The sequence below is a fragment of the Taeniopygia guttata genome, chromosome 4 (assembly GCF_048771995.1).
Source record: "Taeniopygia guttata chromosome 4, bTaeGut7.mat, whole genome shotgun sequence".
Classification (NCBI taxonomy): Eukaryota; Metazoa; Chordata; class Aves; order Passeriformes; family Estrildidae; genus Taeniopygia; species Taeniopygia guttata.
In genome coordinates this window covers 13,302,214-13,322,101 of record NC_133028.1, presented here as the reverse complement: position 1 = coordinate 13,322,101, position 19,888 = coordinate 13,302,214, and positions in this window count along the sequence as shown.

Here is a 19,888-nt window from a genome sequence, read left to right as displayed (position 1 = left end):
TTCCTCTCAAGACTTTTTTGACCTGTGTTTTTTATTAATTTAATTTCAGTCTAAGGAACACAAAAGCTTTTTTCAAAAAAATATACCAAAAATAATGTTAATAATTTTGCTGTGATCCAACTTCCACTTTTCCTGGTTTATTTTCACCTAGGCTCCCTGACATAAACAAGATGGATTTTGTTTCCTAATATGAGCCTTTTATTTTTCTTATAATTGAAAATGGATCAGACACTCAACAGTTATTAAGGAAAACAAGCTATCTGTACCACATTTTTTTATATTAAATACTAAGAAAGTGTGACTTACAACCTATTTTAAAAAATTGAATGCATATAGTAGGAAATTGTATTATAGGATATTCCAATAAGGCATGTTTTATTAGCTAATAACTAAAAATAAATAATTTGTTAAAAATTGATAATTGAACATAATCAAATAGTCAGAAAGAAAATTAAGCAAACTTGTTCATTCAGAGAAATACAATTAGCAATATTTCCATGTCTTAATCTGTTTTATGGAGTGGTGCTTTTAAGACATGCAGCATGTAACTAGGCATTAATCAATATAATTCTAATATTTGTCTCCACAATAAGGCTTAGAAAATAAAATTATCCCATTATTTTCAGAATAACTTGGAGACCTGAATTAATTTAGAACTAGCAAGCTGTATTACATAGGGAAACACATTTGATATAGCTGTCATTATTCCCTTCATTATGAACAAAGGCTAAACTGACACTTCTCCCTTTCAACTCTCCAAATATCAGCTACCCAGAGGTTAATGGCTGGCAGCAACAGTCTTTATTGAGGGCAGCAATTTCATACCTACCTGCAAACATCACCCATCACGAGAGTTCTCATGACCTTCTGATTGCATTAGGAGTTAAAATGTTTATATCAGCAATTTACATAAAAGTATAGCAGATTTTAATTCCTGTGCCAGAAAGAGAGATGGGTTGAAAATGAGGATAATGCCAGACAGGGAGAATAGTGTCAGATGAGTACCCATGTCTTTTTTGTCCTACTGGAAAGAGTGAAACACCAACTACCAGGCAGTGTCCCTACCCAGCATGGAGCAGGCAGCCTCATATTTTGCATTTGGGTTAGCAGCTGCAACAAAAACCTCTTCAAGCAAATCTGGAGCTGCCATTTCCACAAAGGGTGCAAAAAGCCCACCTACCAATAACAGAATATAATGTCATTCTAATAACAGAAATTTTAAATACAATCAGCTTAGTAGAGAAGGCCAACTATTTATAAACACAGTAAAAACTGTCTGTATTGCTTGTATGTTCTGTAAGGAAGAACAGTTAACAGCAGTTCTTGAGAAATTGTTTCAAAGGACATCTCTGCTACTTCTTGCCTCCTGGAAACTAAGTGTACACTACTGGGGATACCAGGAACACCCCTGGGAACAGTGTCACAGACATACAAACTCACCAGTTTTGCTTGGTAAGAAGGGCAAAAAAATCCTGAAACTCAGCCTAGGATCCTAGGAGACAGCACAAGCACAGATGAGATTGGCAAGTGAATGAGCATCAGCTAAAAAAAATCAAATCTACTGGAATATCTCCATGGCTCAGTAAAAAGGGATACAGACAAAGACTATAAATATTTCATATGTAATTGGCTCTACATTTTAACAGTGACTGCGGTGATTGCTGAATCTTGTAGTTCTGAATAAGGACTGTCCCTGCAGACAGGCACTGATTAATGATACCATCCTCTGAAATTTGAGCCACAGAGACCTTCAGACTTCAAGAACATTTTAAACTGAATTTATGTGTCCTTCCTAGTTCACTGAGCTCACTCTTTCATTGTGTCACATTTGCTTACAAGAGAAGACTTGAGACCATAACTGGCTGATATTTTTCCTATTTTCCTGTGGCACATTGACTAAGCATTTGGAAAAAAATTGTGATTTTGAGCAAGAAATTTTTTTAAGTGGAAGTGGTCACTCTGATCACGCATGAAGAAAAATCTATGCCCCTGGAGAACTGTATATCTTTGCAATTGCCATTTATGCTTCTATTTACAGTCCCCATTTTAACCTGATCTCGTTATCAGTGTATCGCAGTGGTACTCTATTAATGAGACTAAAATATATCTTCATCAAGTGGCTGAGTCAGACTTTAATGTGTTTTAGAGAGAGATCCCCACAGCTGGATAATTTCCATTGTCTAGGAATATCTATAAATTACTGACAAACTCCTTCCATGTCTTCACTGACTTAATGTGATCCAAAGCATAGATGATGGTGAGTTCTGAAAGCCTGGTCATAGCAAAAAGCCTTCAAGGTCACTATTAGGAGCACTGGAAATTAGGGTCTCTGGCAAGGGGTCACACATAACATGACTTAGCTGATATACAAGCTTATACTTCATCTAAATTTGCGTCAAGTAGATATAAGCAGAAGTATAATATGTTGTCCAATTGCTCTTTTCACTTCTTTAAAGTTTTATTTTTACTATTTTTAGGCATAATCCCTATAAAGTAAAATTCACAAGAAATCCATATACTTTTGTTATCAGATTGAGTCAGTCTGACTGGGCACTGTCCATCTCCAGGAGTGAAGGAAAGAAAGTTATTATACTTCAAGCAGAAACTCTTGCGCTGGAGACATTTCCTCCCTTGGCAAACAAGCATAGAATCCCACAGGAAGTATCAGGTTTCTGCTGAGCATACAGTAAAAAGACTTTACTGCTTAGACATTTTAAGGTAGATATATCAGGTTACAGAGGCTATGGTCTCCCAGCACTCTCTTCTCTTGTGTGGTAGTTCTGCCACTGGAAAATCCCTTTCTCCAATTCTAGAGACAAAGCTCTCCCTCTTCATCCTGCGTGTGGTCGACCCTGACACTCTAAATGCTGAGAAACATGAGTCCTGTCTCCCTAGCTTGTGACAGATTAAATATATAAGAACAACAATAAAATAGGTAGCAGAGACCAGCAAGATTGTCAGTGGTCATAATTTCTATAACCAAGTAAAAGAGAGAATATGTCATCAACAAGATGGTTACTGAACAAGGCTGACTCCTTTCCTGGTAACTTCAGCTGGGGGTGTGCTGCGTGTCCCACCTCTGCCCCAGGCACTCTCGGGCAGGTGATCGATGAATAGAACTGAAGCATCAGTTCAGAGCCTCGGAGCCTCCTCGGACTATGGAGGCTGCAACCACAAATCCAAGATCCAATAGAAAATGAGTTTCAAAAAGATTATGACAGGGAGAGGAGGGAGGTGGCGGAGGGGGGCAGGGGAAGTGTGATACTATCTAGAAAACAAGGCTAAATACAATATAAAGGCTTCATGCAGAAACCCAGCGGAGCAGCCTCTGGTCTGGAGGCTCTATCCGAGCTCCTGACACTAGGTGTCATTGGCACTGCACCTCCTGGGCACGGCTGCCTCGGTGCCTGCCTGGCAGGGGCTTCTCTCTTGCAGTGCTTAGGAATAGAAACCTTTTGTTCTTGTGGCTGTAAATGCTTCTGTTCTTTTCTTCAGCCTGTTTGTAGTACTATTGTTTCAGATGCACACTGATGCCTAAAGAGAGAGGGTTGGTCATGGAGGGAGGCTCAATTCTTTGAGCAAGTCACCAACAGCCAGAAGGGATAACATGCTGCAATTCCTTGCATTATGTTTATATATATATATATATATATATATATATCCAAGGTGCATGTGGGCAGGTTATCTCTCTGCTGGCCTCCCATTGCTCCTGTTGGAGAACCACAGGGTAGCATCCCCCTCACACTCAGCATGCCTTGTGTTTTTCTCTGAGAGTGATGAAAGGCTTCCTTCAGTCACAGCAGAATTTTGGTCACATGCAGGGTCACACCTTTATCGAGCTCCAGCAAGGTGCAAAGGAAATTCCCCTCCCCTGTCTTCTCTCATAGTGACCCAGATGTAGCCAGGGGGATTGGAAATAGTGTATTAAGGTTACATCATCAAAAATACTGGTGAATTAAAAATAAAAAACAGAAAAACAGTCCTACACAGCTGGCAAGTGGATGAATGTTAAAGAGAGGAAAAACATTAAATTAATGAGTATCCCATTTACCTAGTACTTTCTCAATAATGTTTTTCTAAGAAGGTAGAAAAAAGTGATGCTGAAGATGAATAGAGAATTACTATCTCCAGGAAATATTTGCATTGAATTCTCAAGAACCAGAGGTTGTCATTTACTCCGATACAGAGAATTTATATATTTAGAAACTCTGGTCTTACAAACCATAGAAGTCTCTTGAGGTATTTAATGATTCTTAAAAGCAAGTAATTCCAAGATTTGATTAACTAGATTTTTGTGCCCTGCAAACATTGAAGTTCACAGTTTCATACTGCAGTTCTCACCCACCAAAAATACTTCAGAAGAAATTTTTTTTTTTTTTTTTTTTTTTTTTTAACTGAGTGGTGCATTTTCTGAATCCAAAGAGTCTGGAAGATATTTGACTGTGTCCAGTTTTGGGTCACCTACTACCAGAAAGATAGATGAGGCATCCCAAAGGAGGATCACCAAGGACATCTGAAGTTGGAGCACCTTCCCTAAGGGCCGAGGGAGCAAGAGATGGCTTCAAGGAAGGTCGAGGGAGGGAAGGGGAGGGGAGGGAAGGGGATGCTGACAGCAACTTTCAAATTCACAAGGTGCTCTGAGATCCAGCTCCAAGCTCGTGTGTCTGCCTTAGTTTCTGAATAGCCTGGCACGCACTTCTGCTAGCACAGGGATAGAGTGCCACAAGTCCTCAGTTCCCCTGTGCTTTATCCCTCTGTGTGAACAGGGAGGAACACCACTCCTTTTTTCACCTTTGTCTCTGTCTCCATCTGTCTGAGCCTCTCACTGTCGGTGTGTGCAGTATCTAAAGCTGCTGATCAGGGTTTCTCCTCACAGCGATGACACAGATAGATAGTCAAAATCATTAGAGTGCTCAGTTAAATCTCCAGGAGTGGTTTCAGAGGTTCAGGGCTGCCATCTGCAGTTTTTAGCTGCAGTTTTAGCTGTTTTCAAGGATTACGTTTTTCATAAATTGCTTAACAGGCATAATCTGCCAGACATCTCCCTTTTCAAATAAATTGTATAGAGACATAAAGGAGGCTGAATTCTTCAGTTGCAATGGTGGATTTTTCTATTTTGCCTCTGGATAGTTTTCTCTAAAATTGTGACACTCTCATTATGCTCTTCCTGATTTTTCAGAAGGACTCCTTCTTTTACTAATTTATTAATGCTCCTTGATCCACAAGCAGCACAGCAGAACAGAATCTTGGCAGTGTCTCTAACTATATCTTTAGTTTCATGATGTTTATTTTTATTCTCAAAATAATCCTTATGCCATAGTGTACCTTTTTCTGTAACATTAAATATTTCCTAAAAAGGATTTTTTTTTCCTTTCGGTTCAACAATGCAAACCCATGATGTTGACCCATATAAGGATGGACTGCATTAACTTTGCCAGATCTGAAGTACTGGCAGTCTTCTTCACTCATTTCTGTAGCTAAGTGAAGGGATCTAGTAAACATCTCCTCTCCTGTCTCACTACCTATTTCCAGAAAGGTCCAAGAGCAATAATCGTGGGGGCTTCTTTCTTCACAGGAATGAATCAGCTTAACCAACAGGATTTGTTTTCATCTACTCCATCTGATTTTCTGTAGCGATTCATGTTTGCCAGAACAAAATGTCATGGTAACACAGTTAAACAGACACTCATATTTCCCCCAGCCCTAAACAAGAACCATGGTGAGCTTTGTTGTGCTTTTTTCAGAGAGGCCAAATAATTCACCTTCCATACAAGCCAACAGGCTGCATTTGCTGCACTTCCTGCACTTCCTGTTTTTCCTGCACTTCCTGCACTTCAGGAGTGGTTTCTGAGCGTGGAACACTCAGTCCCTGCAATGCTGCAGGATGACTACAGGGAACATGACTGACCTGACTTGAACACCAGGAAGAAATCTTGTGTTTCCAGCCTGCTGCGCTTTGCTGCCAGTACAGCAGCAAGATAGCTACATGCCTACACAGAAGTGCCTGCAGAAGCCATGGCTCCTGCAGAAAAGCCCTAGCCCAGAACAGAGGGAAAACCTGTTCCCTCAAATTTACACTGATTTCGTGGCAGAATTTCTGCTTCTCAAACTGCTCATTCTGTTCTGTGTTCTTGACACTTGCTTGGTTCAGACACACTTCATCTTCTTGAGTCATCTGCATTTCTCAGTCCCCTTGCTCACATGCAGACAGTTCTGCTGTGCTGAAGTTAATATTGCATGACTGCTTTCTGAAGGGAAAAAAAAAGAAATAAAAATCCCTCTTTTCTCCTTTTATTTTTAGACTATGGCATAGTTTCAGATGCTCTTGGACTCATTTCTGCATCAACTGATACTTGCCATTAATCTCACAGATCTGTGAGGAAAACAGTTCTTAAAAATTAAAAGAACTCTGTATCTCTGGTAGAAATGCCCTGGAAGTAAGATGAAACCAATGTCAGAAGAGCTGCTTCTCCCTGGTGCTTGCTTGCCTGTCAGCATCGCCTCTGCCCACTCCCCCTGAGAAGTCAGGCTTTCTGATATGTGGGAGGCCTATCAGATGGTGTCTGTCTAAATCAAAGACCAAATAATGCTGCTACACAGCATGTAGAGATGTTTTGTTTTGGTGTCCTTTTACAATAATTCTGCCTAAAAAAAATTATGCCTTCACAGTCAGAACATACCTTTTATAAATGCACCTTTAACAATGACTCATCTTTCTTTGAAAATAAAAAACTTGCTGTTTTCCTTCACGTAGGAAACTTAACATCTATTAAATAAAGGTTGTTATGCTTAGAAGCTTTTCAAAGTGCTGAGGCAGTGCTCCAACATACCCTGTCTTCAGTACATTTCACCAGGTACAGAGCAGCTCTCCCATTTGGAAGCAGTACCGTCTGTAGGCTAAAGGAGCTTAGAAGGGAGCATTCCATGCTGGATCTCAGAGCCCAGGAGAGGAGGCTGCACCATCTGTGTCCCCTGCCCAACCAGCAGTGAGGCTGAGATGTGTTCCCAGTCGGTGCATGCATGCAGAGCACACATATATGATATATTTACTTATATTCATGCCCAGACACACAGATGGCAGATACACAGAGCACTCACATGAGCACTGAGAACCCACAGGAAATCTGTTTATTCCCCCTTTCTTTTCAAGACTCTCTTCTCCTCTCAAGGCTCTTTCTCCTCTGGCAAACCACAGCGCTGGTAACTGTCACAACCACACAGTGTCCATGCACAATTTGAAAAGCAACCAAAATTAGTGTCCCTCAAGGAAAGGCCCCTGTGTAAACTCAAGAGCCTTCTGTAGGCCTGCAAAGCCAAACAGCATCAACACAGCTCCATACTGAATGCTGCTTTCTTAGGCAGTGTAGAGGAGTCTTGGTGTGAAAGTGATGTTTAGCTATTAAGTGAGGGTTACTGGAGGCATTGCAGGTGCAAAGAGTGTTACAGGGGACAGAACAGGAAAATGCTGACAAAATGTCGTGAGAAGAGTATAGAAAGAGTACAGGCTTTAGAACAGGTGTTATTAGTTCCATCATTAGTGTAGTAAGTTTTTCTGCCAAGACTTTAGTGTAGAAAGTATGTCTTCTTCTCCCTAGAGACTAGGACCTCAATCTTGCCATTTAAGGAAACTTTTAATGTCAGAATTTCCACTTCAGTATTAAAAAGGGGTGTGTACTTGTGTTGTCTGATCTGGAATGCCTCAGGAAAAAGCAGATAAAAAGAGCATGACAGATGAACAAGCTTATCTAAAGTGAGCCTTGCTTTGTTGCTTGTAATATTCAAATTCTGAACTCTGTACTGATGTTACTAATAGGCACAGGAGTGTTGCTGTAGAACTTTTGGCAAACAATTGCAAATCCAAATTTCAAAGGTCCTTTGGTACACATTAAAAGAAAAGGATAATTTAATATGTGTTTATCTAAAGAATTTCTTATGCATGTACATAAAGCATTTTGTACTAAGATCAAAGTTGTGTCATGATTACAGGTTCCTGCTTCTTCAGTGCTGTGAAAGAGCAGCAGCCATCCTGTACACAGAGTTTCACTAGGAACCATGAGGATGTTTTTGAAATTACTAAGATGCCAGTTATGAAACTACATTTATGAAAAAAAGAAAAAGAAACAAAAAGGAGGCTTGCAAAGCTCAGGAAGATGTGCTTATTAGTCAGTGCTTATTCATGCACTGACTAATGTGAAATGTCACTTGTACAGAAATCAATGTGTCTCCACAGCCTGCAGCAGCAGCCCACAGGTGGTCTCCAGACATTACAGACTTCCCTGAGATCAGAAACATTCTGTTTAAACTATCTTGATATTTTTTACAAAGCACAGTTCAAAATTATAGCTCAGTCTTCCCTAGGGTGTTGTGTCACTTTCCTGAACTCTTTGGGAATTTTCTGTCTGTTCTCCTCACTTTCTTCCTTGTCCCATTTCTTGCCAGCATAAGGGAGCAGAGGAGACAACAGGTACACAACAGGTGATTGTGTCCTTGGGCTCCTACAGCACTGACTGATATTTAAGCTGGAATCTTACCGTTTGGTGGCAAGAGGATTCAGATGTGCTAAATGACAAGGTACCTCAGACTGATAATGAAACTTTGAAAAAGGCAAAGATGATTCTTGGATGTTTTAACTGCAGTATTACAAGCAGAAACAGGAAAATATCCATGTTCTTGTGTGTAACATTTCTTCTCTGGGGTAATGCATCTCATTCCAATCACTCACACTTGAGACATAAACTGAAAAATGGCCAGGATGACCCTGAATTTGGAGACTCCATCACATATGGGTGGCTTGACTTATTTAAACCATCCAAGTAGAACTGAGAATTTTACATGATCATTGATTACAAATACATCATTGCATTGCTATGAAAAGAAAATTCTCCCAAAGTGAGAGAAAAATTTGTCACTACTAATTATAGGCTCATAATAAACAGCTTTAGTGTAGAAAATTAGGGGAGAAAAAAAGCTCCGAATAAGAAGTAAACTGAGCTTGTGAAACAGATGAAATAGAGGATACAGAACTGATATCAGGACACAGCAAGGCCAGGTGAGAGATTCCCAGGGGGTTCATCTGGGCTCCTAAGAGCAGCTGGGGGCACCAGGCCAGCCTCAGCCCTGGGCATCTGGCACCTCCCTGGGGATGGGAGCAGCCCAAGATCAGGCCAAGCCTTCAGCTCAGGGGATCCTGTGGCTGGGATGGACATTCCTAAATAGGGGCTAAAATGGCATCCTGGACAGTGTGGGGAGGGTCCCCAAGGTTGAAAAGGGACTATCAGGCCTCTTGTTAACCCCCTCCCAGGGCTCCAGTGAAAAGAAAAGCCTCAAGGCAGCTGTTACTAAATTGGGGGTTGAAAGTCACTCACTGCACCATGTCTATAACAGTAAAGGATGATAACTGATACAGGATCACTTCCAGTCCTATATTCCCATGTTGTATGATGCAATGGGGCAGAAAAAAGGGCTCCCACAGTCAATCCTTCCCAAAATCAATAGAATAGACTCACTGGATCAGACATCTAAAAACAAAGCAGTTGAAAAAATGGTGCCCAAATTCTATTTTCTGCTTTCAGAATGAGTCACTCATACCAAAAAGGTGGATTATAAGCCTTTGTTCGTGCTGGGTACAGTTCTAGACTACACCTCCAAGACACAGACCTCAGTCAAAGATGAGGTATAACATCTGCAGCCTCTCCCTAGAGCTTTCAAATTCTGCTGATCTCCTTGATGCAGCAGAGCAGTCATCTTCTTTTGACTCAACTCTAAACCTGCCTCTGGACATTAAGGTATTAGCACTTAGTGATCTGTCAATAAGTTTCTTAACAGCACAAATGATGCTACATCAGTTTTAGCACAGCCCCTGTCTGGAAGACATCCAGACATCCATTTTCATGGAAAGCCTTCCTTGGCAGAGTCACTCCCCCACTGGAACAGTGCAACCACTAATCTTAGAGGGCTCTTGGTACTCCTCACCTGATGCGCTTGTTTTTGTTCATATTCTTAGGTAAATAGTAGGTATGAGAAAGGGGGCAGGAAATCCAAAGGCTAGTGAAACCCTGTGAAAATATTAATGAAAAATTCATGAGCTGAACATCCTGAAGGGGACAGATGGTGGCTCATAGAACTGTTTTCTCAATATTACATATATTCTACAGCTCTACTCTGCAAATTTTAACAAGAGACTCAAAAATATTGGTCATTGTGACTCTAGAGGTTCACAGAACATGTGAAAGCTATGGCTAGCAAAATCCCCTCTATTAAACACACTTCTACTCTCCTGTGACAGTATCTGCTTCTTTACAGACACAATACAGAGGCATATTTGGCCTTGGCAGGGTTGTCACTGTCTTTCTGGCACTGACCCCTGCAAAGTTTGATGTGCTAAATAATGGCTTTTATGCCCTGGAGGTCATGGCTGTTCCTATATCAAGAGAACCAGCATCTGAATGATTTAACAATTTCATCTGCCAGAAATGTTTTTAGGCCATAAAACCTCAACATTCCTGAAATAGCAACAGAAAAACAGACAAACAAACGCCACAAACCCAAAACCTTTAGCACATAATTTACTGTGGTATCTTGGGGCTCATAAAGTGAGTGATTTTAAAAGGTTTTAAAATCAGGACTGGTTGCCTTAGATTAAGAGTGTTACATTAAATTTGGATGTGCTGCTGGAGTAATTTGGATTGAAGAGGAGGGGGAATAAGGAAAAGGAAAAGGAAAAAAAGGAAAAGGAAAAGGAAAAAAAAGGAAAAGGAAAAGGAAAAGGAAAAGGAAAAGGAAAAGGAAAAGGAAAAGGAAAAGGAAAAGGAAAAGGAAAAGGAAAAGGAAAAGGAAAAGGAGAAAAGGAAAAGGAAAAGGAAAAGGAAAAGGAAAAGGAAAAGGAAAAGGAAAAGGAAAAGGAAAAGGAAAAGGAAAAGGAAAAGGAAAAGGAAAAGGAAAAGGAAAAGGAAAAGGAAAAGGAAAAGGAAAAGGAAAAGGAAAAGGAAAAGGAAAAGGAAAGCACTCTTAGCTGCTTTCCTTTATGTGTGTAAAAGCTGCGTAGCACATAAGAATGCAAGGATGCAGATTTCCAGACAAAACCAACAGTGATGCAATGCAAGGTGAAAATCCATCCTCTGGACAATTTAGTCTTGCTATTAAAGCAATAAGAGAGAATTTACCTAAATTCCTGAAATTTTTGTGGTGTGATCCTGTATCACAAGTCTCTGAGTTAAGTGCCCTCTGGGAGTCCTCCATTTAATTGAGTTCAGTGAAACTAGGCTTTGACAGTTCAGACCTGGATGCAATATTACATAGGTATTAATAACTCAGATGTGATGATCAGCCCTTTAAGAACATATGGTGTTATTTATAATACCTTTTTGAATGAAATGGCATGAATGAACAAGGTATGTACCTCTGCATGTCTGCGTCTCTGCATGCAATTAATGCAAGGTTTGATGAAGAGTAAATTGTTCTGGTAGAATTTGGGGTCTGTTGTGGCTTAACCAGAGTTGTAGTCTCTGATCCTGTACTGACCAGGGAGGGTGGGACCAGACCATCTCCAAAGGTCACTTAATCATGTTTTTATCCAACATGCAAACCTTTTTATTATCAAATAGCTATTGTAAATCAGAGAAGCATACAGATCAGGCCCAGTCAGTACCATGGAAATCCTTGATGCCCTTGTGTATTTGGGGCAATTGCAGCCCACTGCTGACACTCTTCCAGCCCAGGTAAGCTCTGCCAGCCCATAAGAGTCACTCTTCTGAATGACACATGACACTGCCTTCTTTCATGGGTTGCTTGTGATCTCTACAGCATGACAATATTTCTTGACAGCTTACTTTATATTATAATTCTCTGAATTTAGGAACAGCCTTTCTTCAGTGGATCTCACAGAGCTGTACAGTGGTAGATTTTTATTATAGTCTGTATAAAAACAGATATCATGTTCTGACTCCCCTATTTTACTTGGTAGTCAAAGCTATTTCTTTTTTAATAAGTATGCCTCACTTAACTGCCTCTCATCAGCAGGATTTTAAATGGAATGAATGTGTGAATTTCTGTCTGCTTTTTCCCTAGAGGAAGTTGTCAGGAGCAGAGTAAATGATATTCATATGGGCCAAGAAACAACACAGGAACACTCACCACCTAGATTTCCTAAAGCAGGGATCAAGCAAGAACCAAAGGGTAAAACCCAAAGCATTTTTTCTCTAAAGAATTAGTTAAACTTGTAGGGAAAAAAGAAACCCAACCCCTACAAATGAAGTACAGTTCAATATACTGTGTTTTTTAGAGGATACTTAAGCATAAGCATGTGAGGAGGCATTACTGGCAGATGTATCTCCTTTGATAATATATTTAATTTCATTGATCTAACTCTTGAAATCAGCAGACCAATTTTTTATTTAAGCTGGCTTAAAATAACTGTTACCATTATTATAGTGCATTTCTTTCAGCAACAAGTGTGGTTCTTTTAGGACAGAAGTAAAGAAGTGGCCGAGAACAGGAAGTGCTCTGTTTCACAAATTCAATTATTTTTAGAATTTTGCCTTTTTAATATGGACTATCACTTAATTGTCATCTAACAATCTAATGCCACAGCAGCAAATGCTGTTAAGCCTCCTGTCTAAGGACAGACCTGACAACCTGTTATCATTAACAGTAATGAGAAAATCATCAGCAAAATCAGGAAGTTCTCTTTCTAAAAATTAGAAGTTCTTTTTTGTATGCTCATGTATCACATGAGTGATCGAAAAAATATGTGCATGCCTACAGTAATTCACAGATATGTTACCTCATGGATAAATTGTTTCAAAAGTTATTTTTCTCTATTTAAAAATATTATGTAGCCCAAAGACATCCGCAGATTGTACAACAGTCAATAGATGACTTGATAAACCAGTTTAATATCTCCTTATGGTGTTTCCATTATATACACAGATATTGCAGATGATGATGTTGGTGCAACACCACAGAAATTAGATTTTAAGTTCTATTTAAAGACCTGATTCTCAGTTATTTCAGTGGAAAGAAGGCAATTTAAACAGGATTTAGACATTTAATTCCCTGAAGGATGTAAGCCTTTGTCTTTCTTTAGTAGATAGATCACCATCATTTTCCTGACAGTTCAGTGCTGATGATTTTAGCTTTTGGTTCTTTAGGCTCTGTAAGAGCTAGTCATTATATATGATGCAGAAATTATAGGATAAATTTGGATCATTATCAACTATATTTAGCAATCCACTTTCAAAGCATAAATAATTCCACCATGGAAAAACAATTCTATCATAATGTCTGCACACAGACAAAATAAGCCCATATATATGAAATTTCCTGGCAGGATTTGTTTTTTTGTTCTGCCACTTTGTATTGCATTTTTTACATGTGCATTAAAGCATTCTGAAATGGGGGGGGGAAGGGGGGAAAGTTCTTTTTGTCCTGCCAAGCAACTATTAAATTGGTAGATATTTGAATTTAATGGACGTAAAATTGTGGAAAATACTCTTTCTGGGCTTTAGAATCACTGGAATTAGAACTATTTCCTATTCAACAGGAAGAGTTTCTCGACACTTAACACATTGAATAGCCCGACTGCAGTAATTTAATACATTGGTTACAAATGGAATTAATCTAATCTCACTTAAGGAGCTTCTCCGTTAAGAAGCTCTGATTCCCCTTTCAGTGGGGTCATTTTGGCAGACTGTACTTAAAATCAAGCTCAGAGAAGCATGGAAAACAAAGGTCTCTGAAGGCTACTTAAATAGTTTGGCGTCAGATTTTCACTGCATGGAAAATGATACTAACCTGTCTACAGCTCAATTCTAGTCTGTCCTCATAAATGTTGCACAACTGAGAGTTCCCTTTGCTAGACTGAGCAGTTTCCCATGTAAATGAACATTTTGGTGGTTTACATAGTGGAAATGAGACAGTCCCTCTTCCAGAGCAAAGCTTTGAGATTACAACTTTTTATGGATACATAGTCACATCTTCTGATGCAAATCCTTCTTCGCCTTTTCAGAAGTTCCCTGTGGTTAGATGAATTATTCTCTGACACTACTGCTTTTTTGAAGTCTTTTGCCTCTTTTTTGTTGCTCTTGCCTACCAGGCTTCTTTTTAATTTGCATATGTTAGTCTTTGTCTGCCTCATTTGCTTAATTAAGAGTATGTTCTGCTCTACTAATGAGAACAAAATCTAACTTCTAAAGAGCTTGTTAATGTAGAATGGAGAAACTGTGTTATAATTTTAATTCTTGGAAAGTAATATATTCTCCAGCACAGGATTAATATTAATGTCAGAAGGAAGAAACTTCTCATGCCCCAAGACATAAGAAATATTCCCCATGCTCTTAACTATGTTATAGGAACCTTAACTGTATATAAGCTACCATTAGAAGGCAGACGATCAACACTTTTACATGTGGAAGCCTCGAGGTAATTACTTTAAGCTGTTCCTATTGTAGGTCTGATTTTTATGGCGAAGCCCCATGCATACCATACCCTCCCTTAATGGGGGTGAGGAAATGTGCGTGTGCTCCCAACAGCTGAAAATGAGACAACCTTGTTTTGAGGCCTGAATGGCATTCCTTAACATGCTCAGCTTTGACAAGTTTAGTTTGGATTCAAGCTGGTAGAAACCAGAGCACAGCAAATCCAAGCAAGCACAGGAATGGCGTGGGAAGCTACTGCATCCCAGAGAGCCGTATCCTCCCTGTGCAGGTCACATGGCAGCCAAAATTATTCTGCCTCTTACCAGTGGCATTAGTGGTATGCTACAGGGAGCAGAGGCTGGGCCACCAGCAAAACGTGACAACTATAAATGGAGTGGCTGATTATCAGCTGCAAAAACAGCATGTAGGAAAGAGTACCACAACCCAAAATAAAATGCTGATGTCAAAAATCAACATCTCCAATATAAGGCATCAATAGCTACATTAAGAGAAGGATAATATCTAATCCTCAGGGCTATCCCAGATACATGAGTGACAGCTGGAGTCATTGAATTTTTTAAACGTTTGTTTGGTCATACTGCTCTTAATTTTATTCCTTTTTTTTTTTTAATAGCTAAAATCTTTGTATGATGAGCAACTTCATTTTTATCTGTCTCCAGTATACTCTCACATTTCTCCTCGTGTTGATAACAGCACTGTAACCAAATAATACAGCCTTTCTTGACAGACCAAATCAACAATTAGCATTTAGAAAGGAATATGTTTTGTTTGTAGCTCTGTCTGACTAAAAGACAGTGCATAATCTGCCTCTGAAAAACAAAAGCTTTCCTGGTTTAGAAGCTTTGTATTCCTTTTGTTGTTGGAAGCAACACAGGTATGGTTTCTCCTGTGCGTGGCAGCAGACATGGGAACGTTGTTGACAGCAGAGTATCTACAGCACAGCAGTCCTTGTAATAAATGCAGGTGTTCCCTTACATAACAACTGTTATTTTGCAATCCCACATAGGGTAAAGATCCTTTTAGATGTCCCTTAAGCTTTAACTGTTCAACAGTTTTGGTAATTGCAAGTTGCCTCGTTTAATTTAGTTTAGGCTATTGTGAAATGTGGAGGTATAAGTATATATGGTTTCCCAAGACTCCACTACACCTATTTCAGGCAGGATCATTTTTAACAGAGCAAAATGGAGTAATCCATAACCCATATAGCGCTGCAGACAGCAGTCAAAGCTCTGTGCTCAAAGACACCATGTTCAGGTAATGTTTCACATGGGGAAGTTGTGTCCTTCCAGGTGGAGAATACCTTATGTCTTTAACCAGGAAAACGATTGCTCTTCTTCTTACTTAAAGCAATTATAGAGAGTATTCTAATGTATATAACATCTTAAGTGTTATCTTTGTAAGTGATTGAATTCAGTGAAGGAATTCGACTGGAAGTTAGCCTGAGGCAAAGAATTCCATGGGTTAATTATGCAGCATTCCTTCTATCTCTTCTAAATCAATTGCCTCTTGATTTCAATGTCTGTCCCCTTAAGAGGGTGAGAAGGATCTAATTACCTCCCTCTGGACCACTTGTTACTGCCTATCCCTGTGAAATTCAATTTTATGAGCCTGTGCTGTATTTGCAATTTAACTGGATCAAAACTTCTTCCTTCCCCCCACTTGTTAATTATTTTGTCACCGCCTCAGATTATTTCTTATACGTTTCCTGACAGGATGTCCTAAACAGAATGCTGTATTACTGGTATAAGTGCAGACTGGGCTGACACAACAGGGTTTTTTGTTTGTGGGTCCCCCCCCCACCCCCCCCACACAAAATTTACATATAATTTTCCTTTTCTCTTTGCACTGGGGGTACTAGAAAAACAAATCTTTTCAATGTACTGACAAGAACTACCTTTGCAAAAGCAGGATTTAGTTTAATAACATCAAATCCTTGTATTACTACTGGCTCCAAACATAAAATTCAAACATAAAAAGGGATGTAGCTTCTGGAGAAGTGGGACTAACAACAGTATTTTGACATCTGTTAAACAGAGTGTTTCAGCCCATCTGAGAATAACATTATACATCTTGGAGAAGAGCACAGAAATTAAAGGTCTGTATATGCTCCTCAGCCTAAAGTGTCGACAGTCTTTACTTGGTATTGGCTTTTTAGGGCTGCCACGGTTCTTTCCAAAACACAGAGGTCAGAGAGAGGGATTATTGCTGGGGCATGTGAAGTGCACGTGTGGTGTGGTTACTATTCCAATTGTCTTAATCCAAGTTTTGCCTCAGATTTTCTCTTGTGTCTCTGACAAGGCTAAGAATCTGTAAAAATGAAAAATAACCAAGGTTTAGCTCTGTAACAGCTGAAGCTAACCTAAAACTGTATTGCTGATTTTGCAATCTTCTTGCACTCATTCAACAGTCCTGTGAAACAGGCCACTATTCATTTAATTGAAAACCAACTTGGCAACTCATTCATTTGGTTTGGCCCAGTTCAGGTCTCAGATCTAGGAATGGGAACACAGGAATGCCAGTTTTGGGCAAGGGATTCTGGAATAAGGGATGGCCTGGGGAAACGAGTGCAGGATTTCAGCAACCTAGAATTACATTATTTTAAACTGGAGCGAATTTGATCTTCACCATCTGGAACAAATTCTGATCCTACAAAGTTTGGTGGAAACAGAATTTCGTACTAATTCTTAGTATGTTTGCATTTTTGTGTATTGAATTATCATGTTGTCATAGTATTTTTATGAAGAGAGTAATTCAAGCTATTGTATGTTTTAGCCTATGTGTATTTCAGTATACCAGGGTCAGAAAATATTCATCACAGTTTGCCTTTTGTAATTGAATTGATGATCAACATTCCAATACTGACTCCACACAAACCTGGTTATAATTAAAATTAAGTGTTATGTTTTAAAAAAGAGTATTTATATTCTTGATATTTCCAACAAATATTTATAGATATTACCAAAAATATATTTAATTCCTAAATAACCTACATATTCACAATTGTAGCATTATGAAATGCCATAATAGCAGCATCTATGATGTGTAAGATTAATTCTCATTTCAAACTCCTTGTACCATTTCTGTTTGACTATCTGGGGGCAGATTTCATGATGTAGACTTCAAAACAGGGAGAAATAAAAACTGCAGCCTGGGAGAAAAAAAAAAACAACAAAAAACAAACCACAGCATAAATACCTATTTTACTTCAATTCCTTTTAGAAAAGCTGATGGCTACTCAGCATCAGACAAACTTGTATAGAAATGCAATGCTATGCTAAGTGATGTGGAAACACCAAAAGACGGTGAAATACTTTCTAAGGAGCTGTTAACACGTGCCTTAGGCTATACTGCTGAGTTCCAATTTAAGGGGCATATTTTCATCAGTATTCAAGTCACCTCTTAGTCAGCAAAGAAGTGTACAAGGTAAAAAACCATGAAAAGTTGATATGAATTTAGAAATTCTAACTGCAGAGCAATGCAACGGCATAAACTTCGATTTTTAATCACTTTTTAAGCTACTGCTCTGAATTGCAGCTGTAAGTCCACACACCTCCCTCACAGAAACTTCAATTTTTTCTGGCCCAGAGCCCTAGGCATAGCGTTAGTATTCAACTCTCAGTATGTGAATATCTTTGATATCAGCCTAATGGCCAATACCTACAGGCCTGGAGAACGAACGGAGCCTTCTGGAACAGAAATCAATCACTACATGTTTCACAAGCCATGTATGTAGCTGCGATCCACTAGGTAAATAATAAGAAGTAAAGAATAACATTTGAGCAACCTCTGTATGATGCCCAGGACATCACTATGAAATTACTGCTATGAAGATGAAGCACTCTTGAAAAAGATGCAGAGAAACCAGGTTTTCCAAATGACTGATAAATGTCTTCCCACATGCCCAGTGCCAGGCCAAGGATGGCAAATTTCTTCATCTCCTCAGGTACATCAATGCCAAGTGGCACTGCAGAGATATCCCAACTCAGTCAACAAGTGAAGAGCTGTAGGACATCTGGGAGCAGTAACTTCTTAAATTATTACTAATAAATCTGCAGCCAAGTACGAGCTGGCTGTGGTTCCCCAAGAGCTCTTGCAACTTGAGCTTGCTGGAGATCCTTGTTCAAAAAAACCCCAAGACTTCAAGTACAAGCACAATTGTGGAAACAAGAAAAAACTGCTAAGACTTGCTAACCAAAACTAAATCAAATATTTACAAAGGGAAAAATAACAATTCATTGATTCTATTCCCTTCTATGGTCTGAAGAATGGGAACTTCAAGAGTACTGAGAGTTTTATTGAGAAGATCCAGATTTGGATTTCTCACCTCTTAAATACTTGGGACACCTACAAAAAAGAAAAAAAAAAAAGCTTTTGAAACTGTCTTTGGATTTTTTACAGGAGTTTCTACGGGCACACTTGCTAATTCCAAGCCACAGCCATTATTTGGCTATTTATGAGAACCTAGTGAATAGGATACTTATAATGCATCAGCTACATAATTTCAAGTAAATATCAAATCTATATTAAACATCTTAGGATGTGAGCAGAGATCAGTGCTTTAAGAAACTAGAAAGGCAACATTTACAAGGAAAGAAAGTATGAACTAATGTAGTTGCAAAAATGTAAACATGATTCTGGGCATGTAAGAAGAGATAACACAACTTTGGGACACAAAGAAAACCCTTATGGCCAGTGTAGACTCTGCTTTGTCTTTAGCATGGAATATTGACATAATAAATACATGAAGATTCATGTATTTTTAAAAGATCCAAGGAAGTGAAGAAAAAAAAAAGCTGGTTTCATATGGATTACTTGATTTTTATTTGGCATATGGTAATTATTCAAGGAAAATACAGCTCTTTGAACACCAAGTAAGGGAAAATCCAAATACATTTAGCACAGAAGTGTTGAGTGAAAAATACAGAAATCTCTTGTAACAATCCCGTGTGGCTGGGCGCAGCCTTCACTGCTCCTTGAGCAGAATGACCGCATAAGCTGACTCAGGACAGGTTCTTGAGAAATTTCAGCATCCCTTCATCCTGAAATGCCTACCCCTTCTGCATTAAAGGAAACTTACACCCCTGCACTGCAATACTGATTCTCCTCCCCAGCCTGTTCTCCCAGGCCCCAAAGGAGAATCCCACAGGGCTTCCCCATGCCTGTTTTACAGGTCAGTGGGCAAGAGCACACCAAAAGCTTTGCTTTTTTTATATTCTGTATTCATATGCTGGGCAAGGCAGTCCTGTCATGCCCATCTATCCTGATGCTTTTCTCTTGTTCTATAGGAGAAAACTCACTCACTTGACAAATGAGCTGATCGTACATGTGATTAATATTAATAGATATATTTATATTAATATTGGAGGGATAGAAGAATTCCATTTATCCAAAGTTATACAGGAAAAATGAATGGCTGTACATGGTTCAGCTTAATTTAAGCAGTCATCCAACTT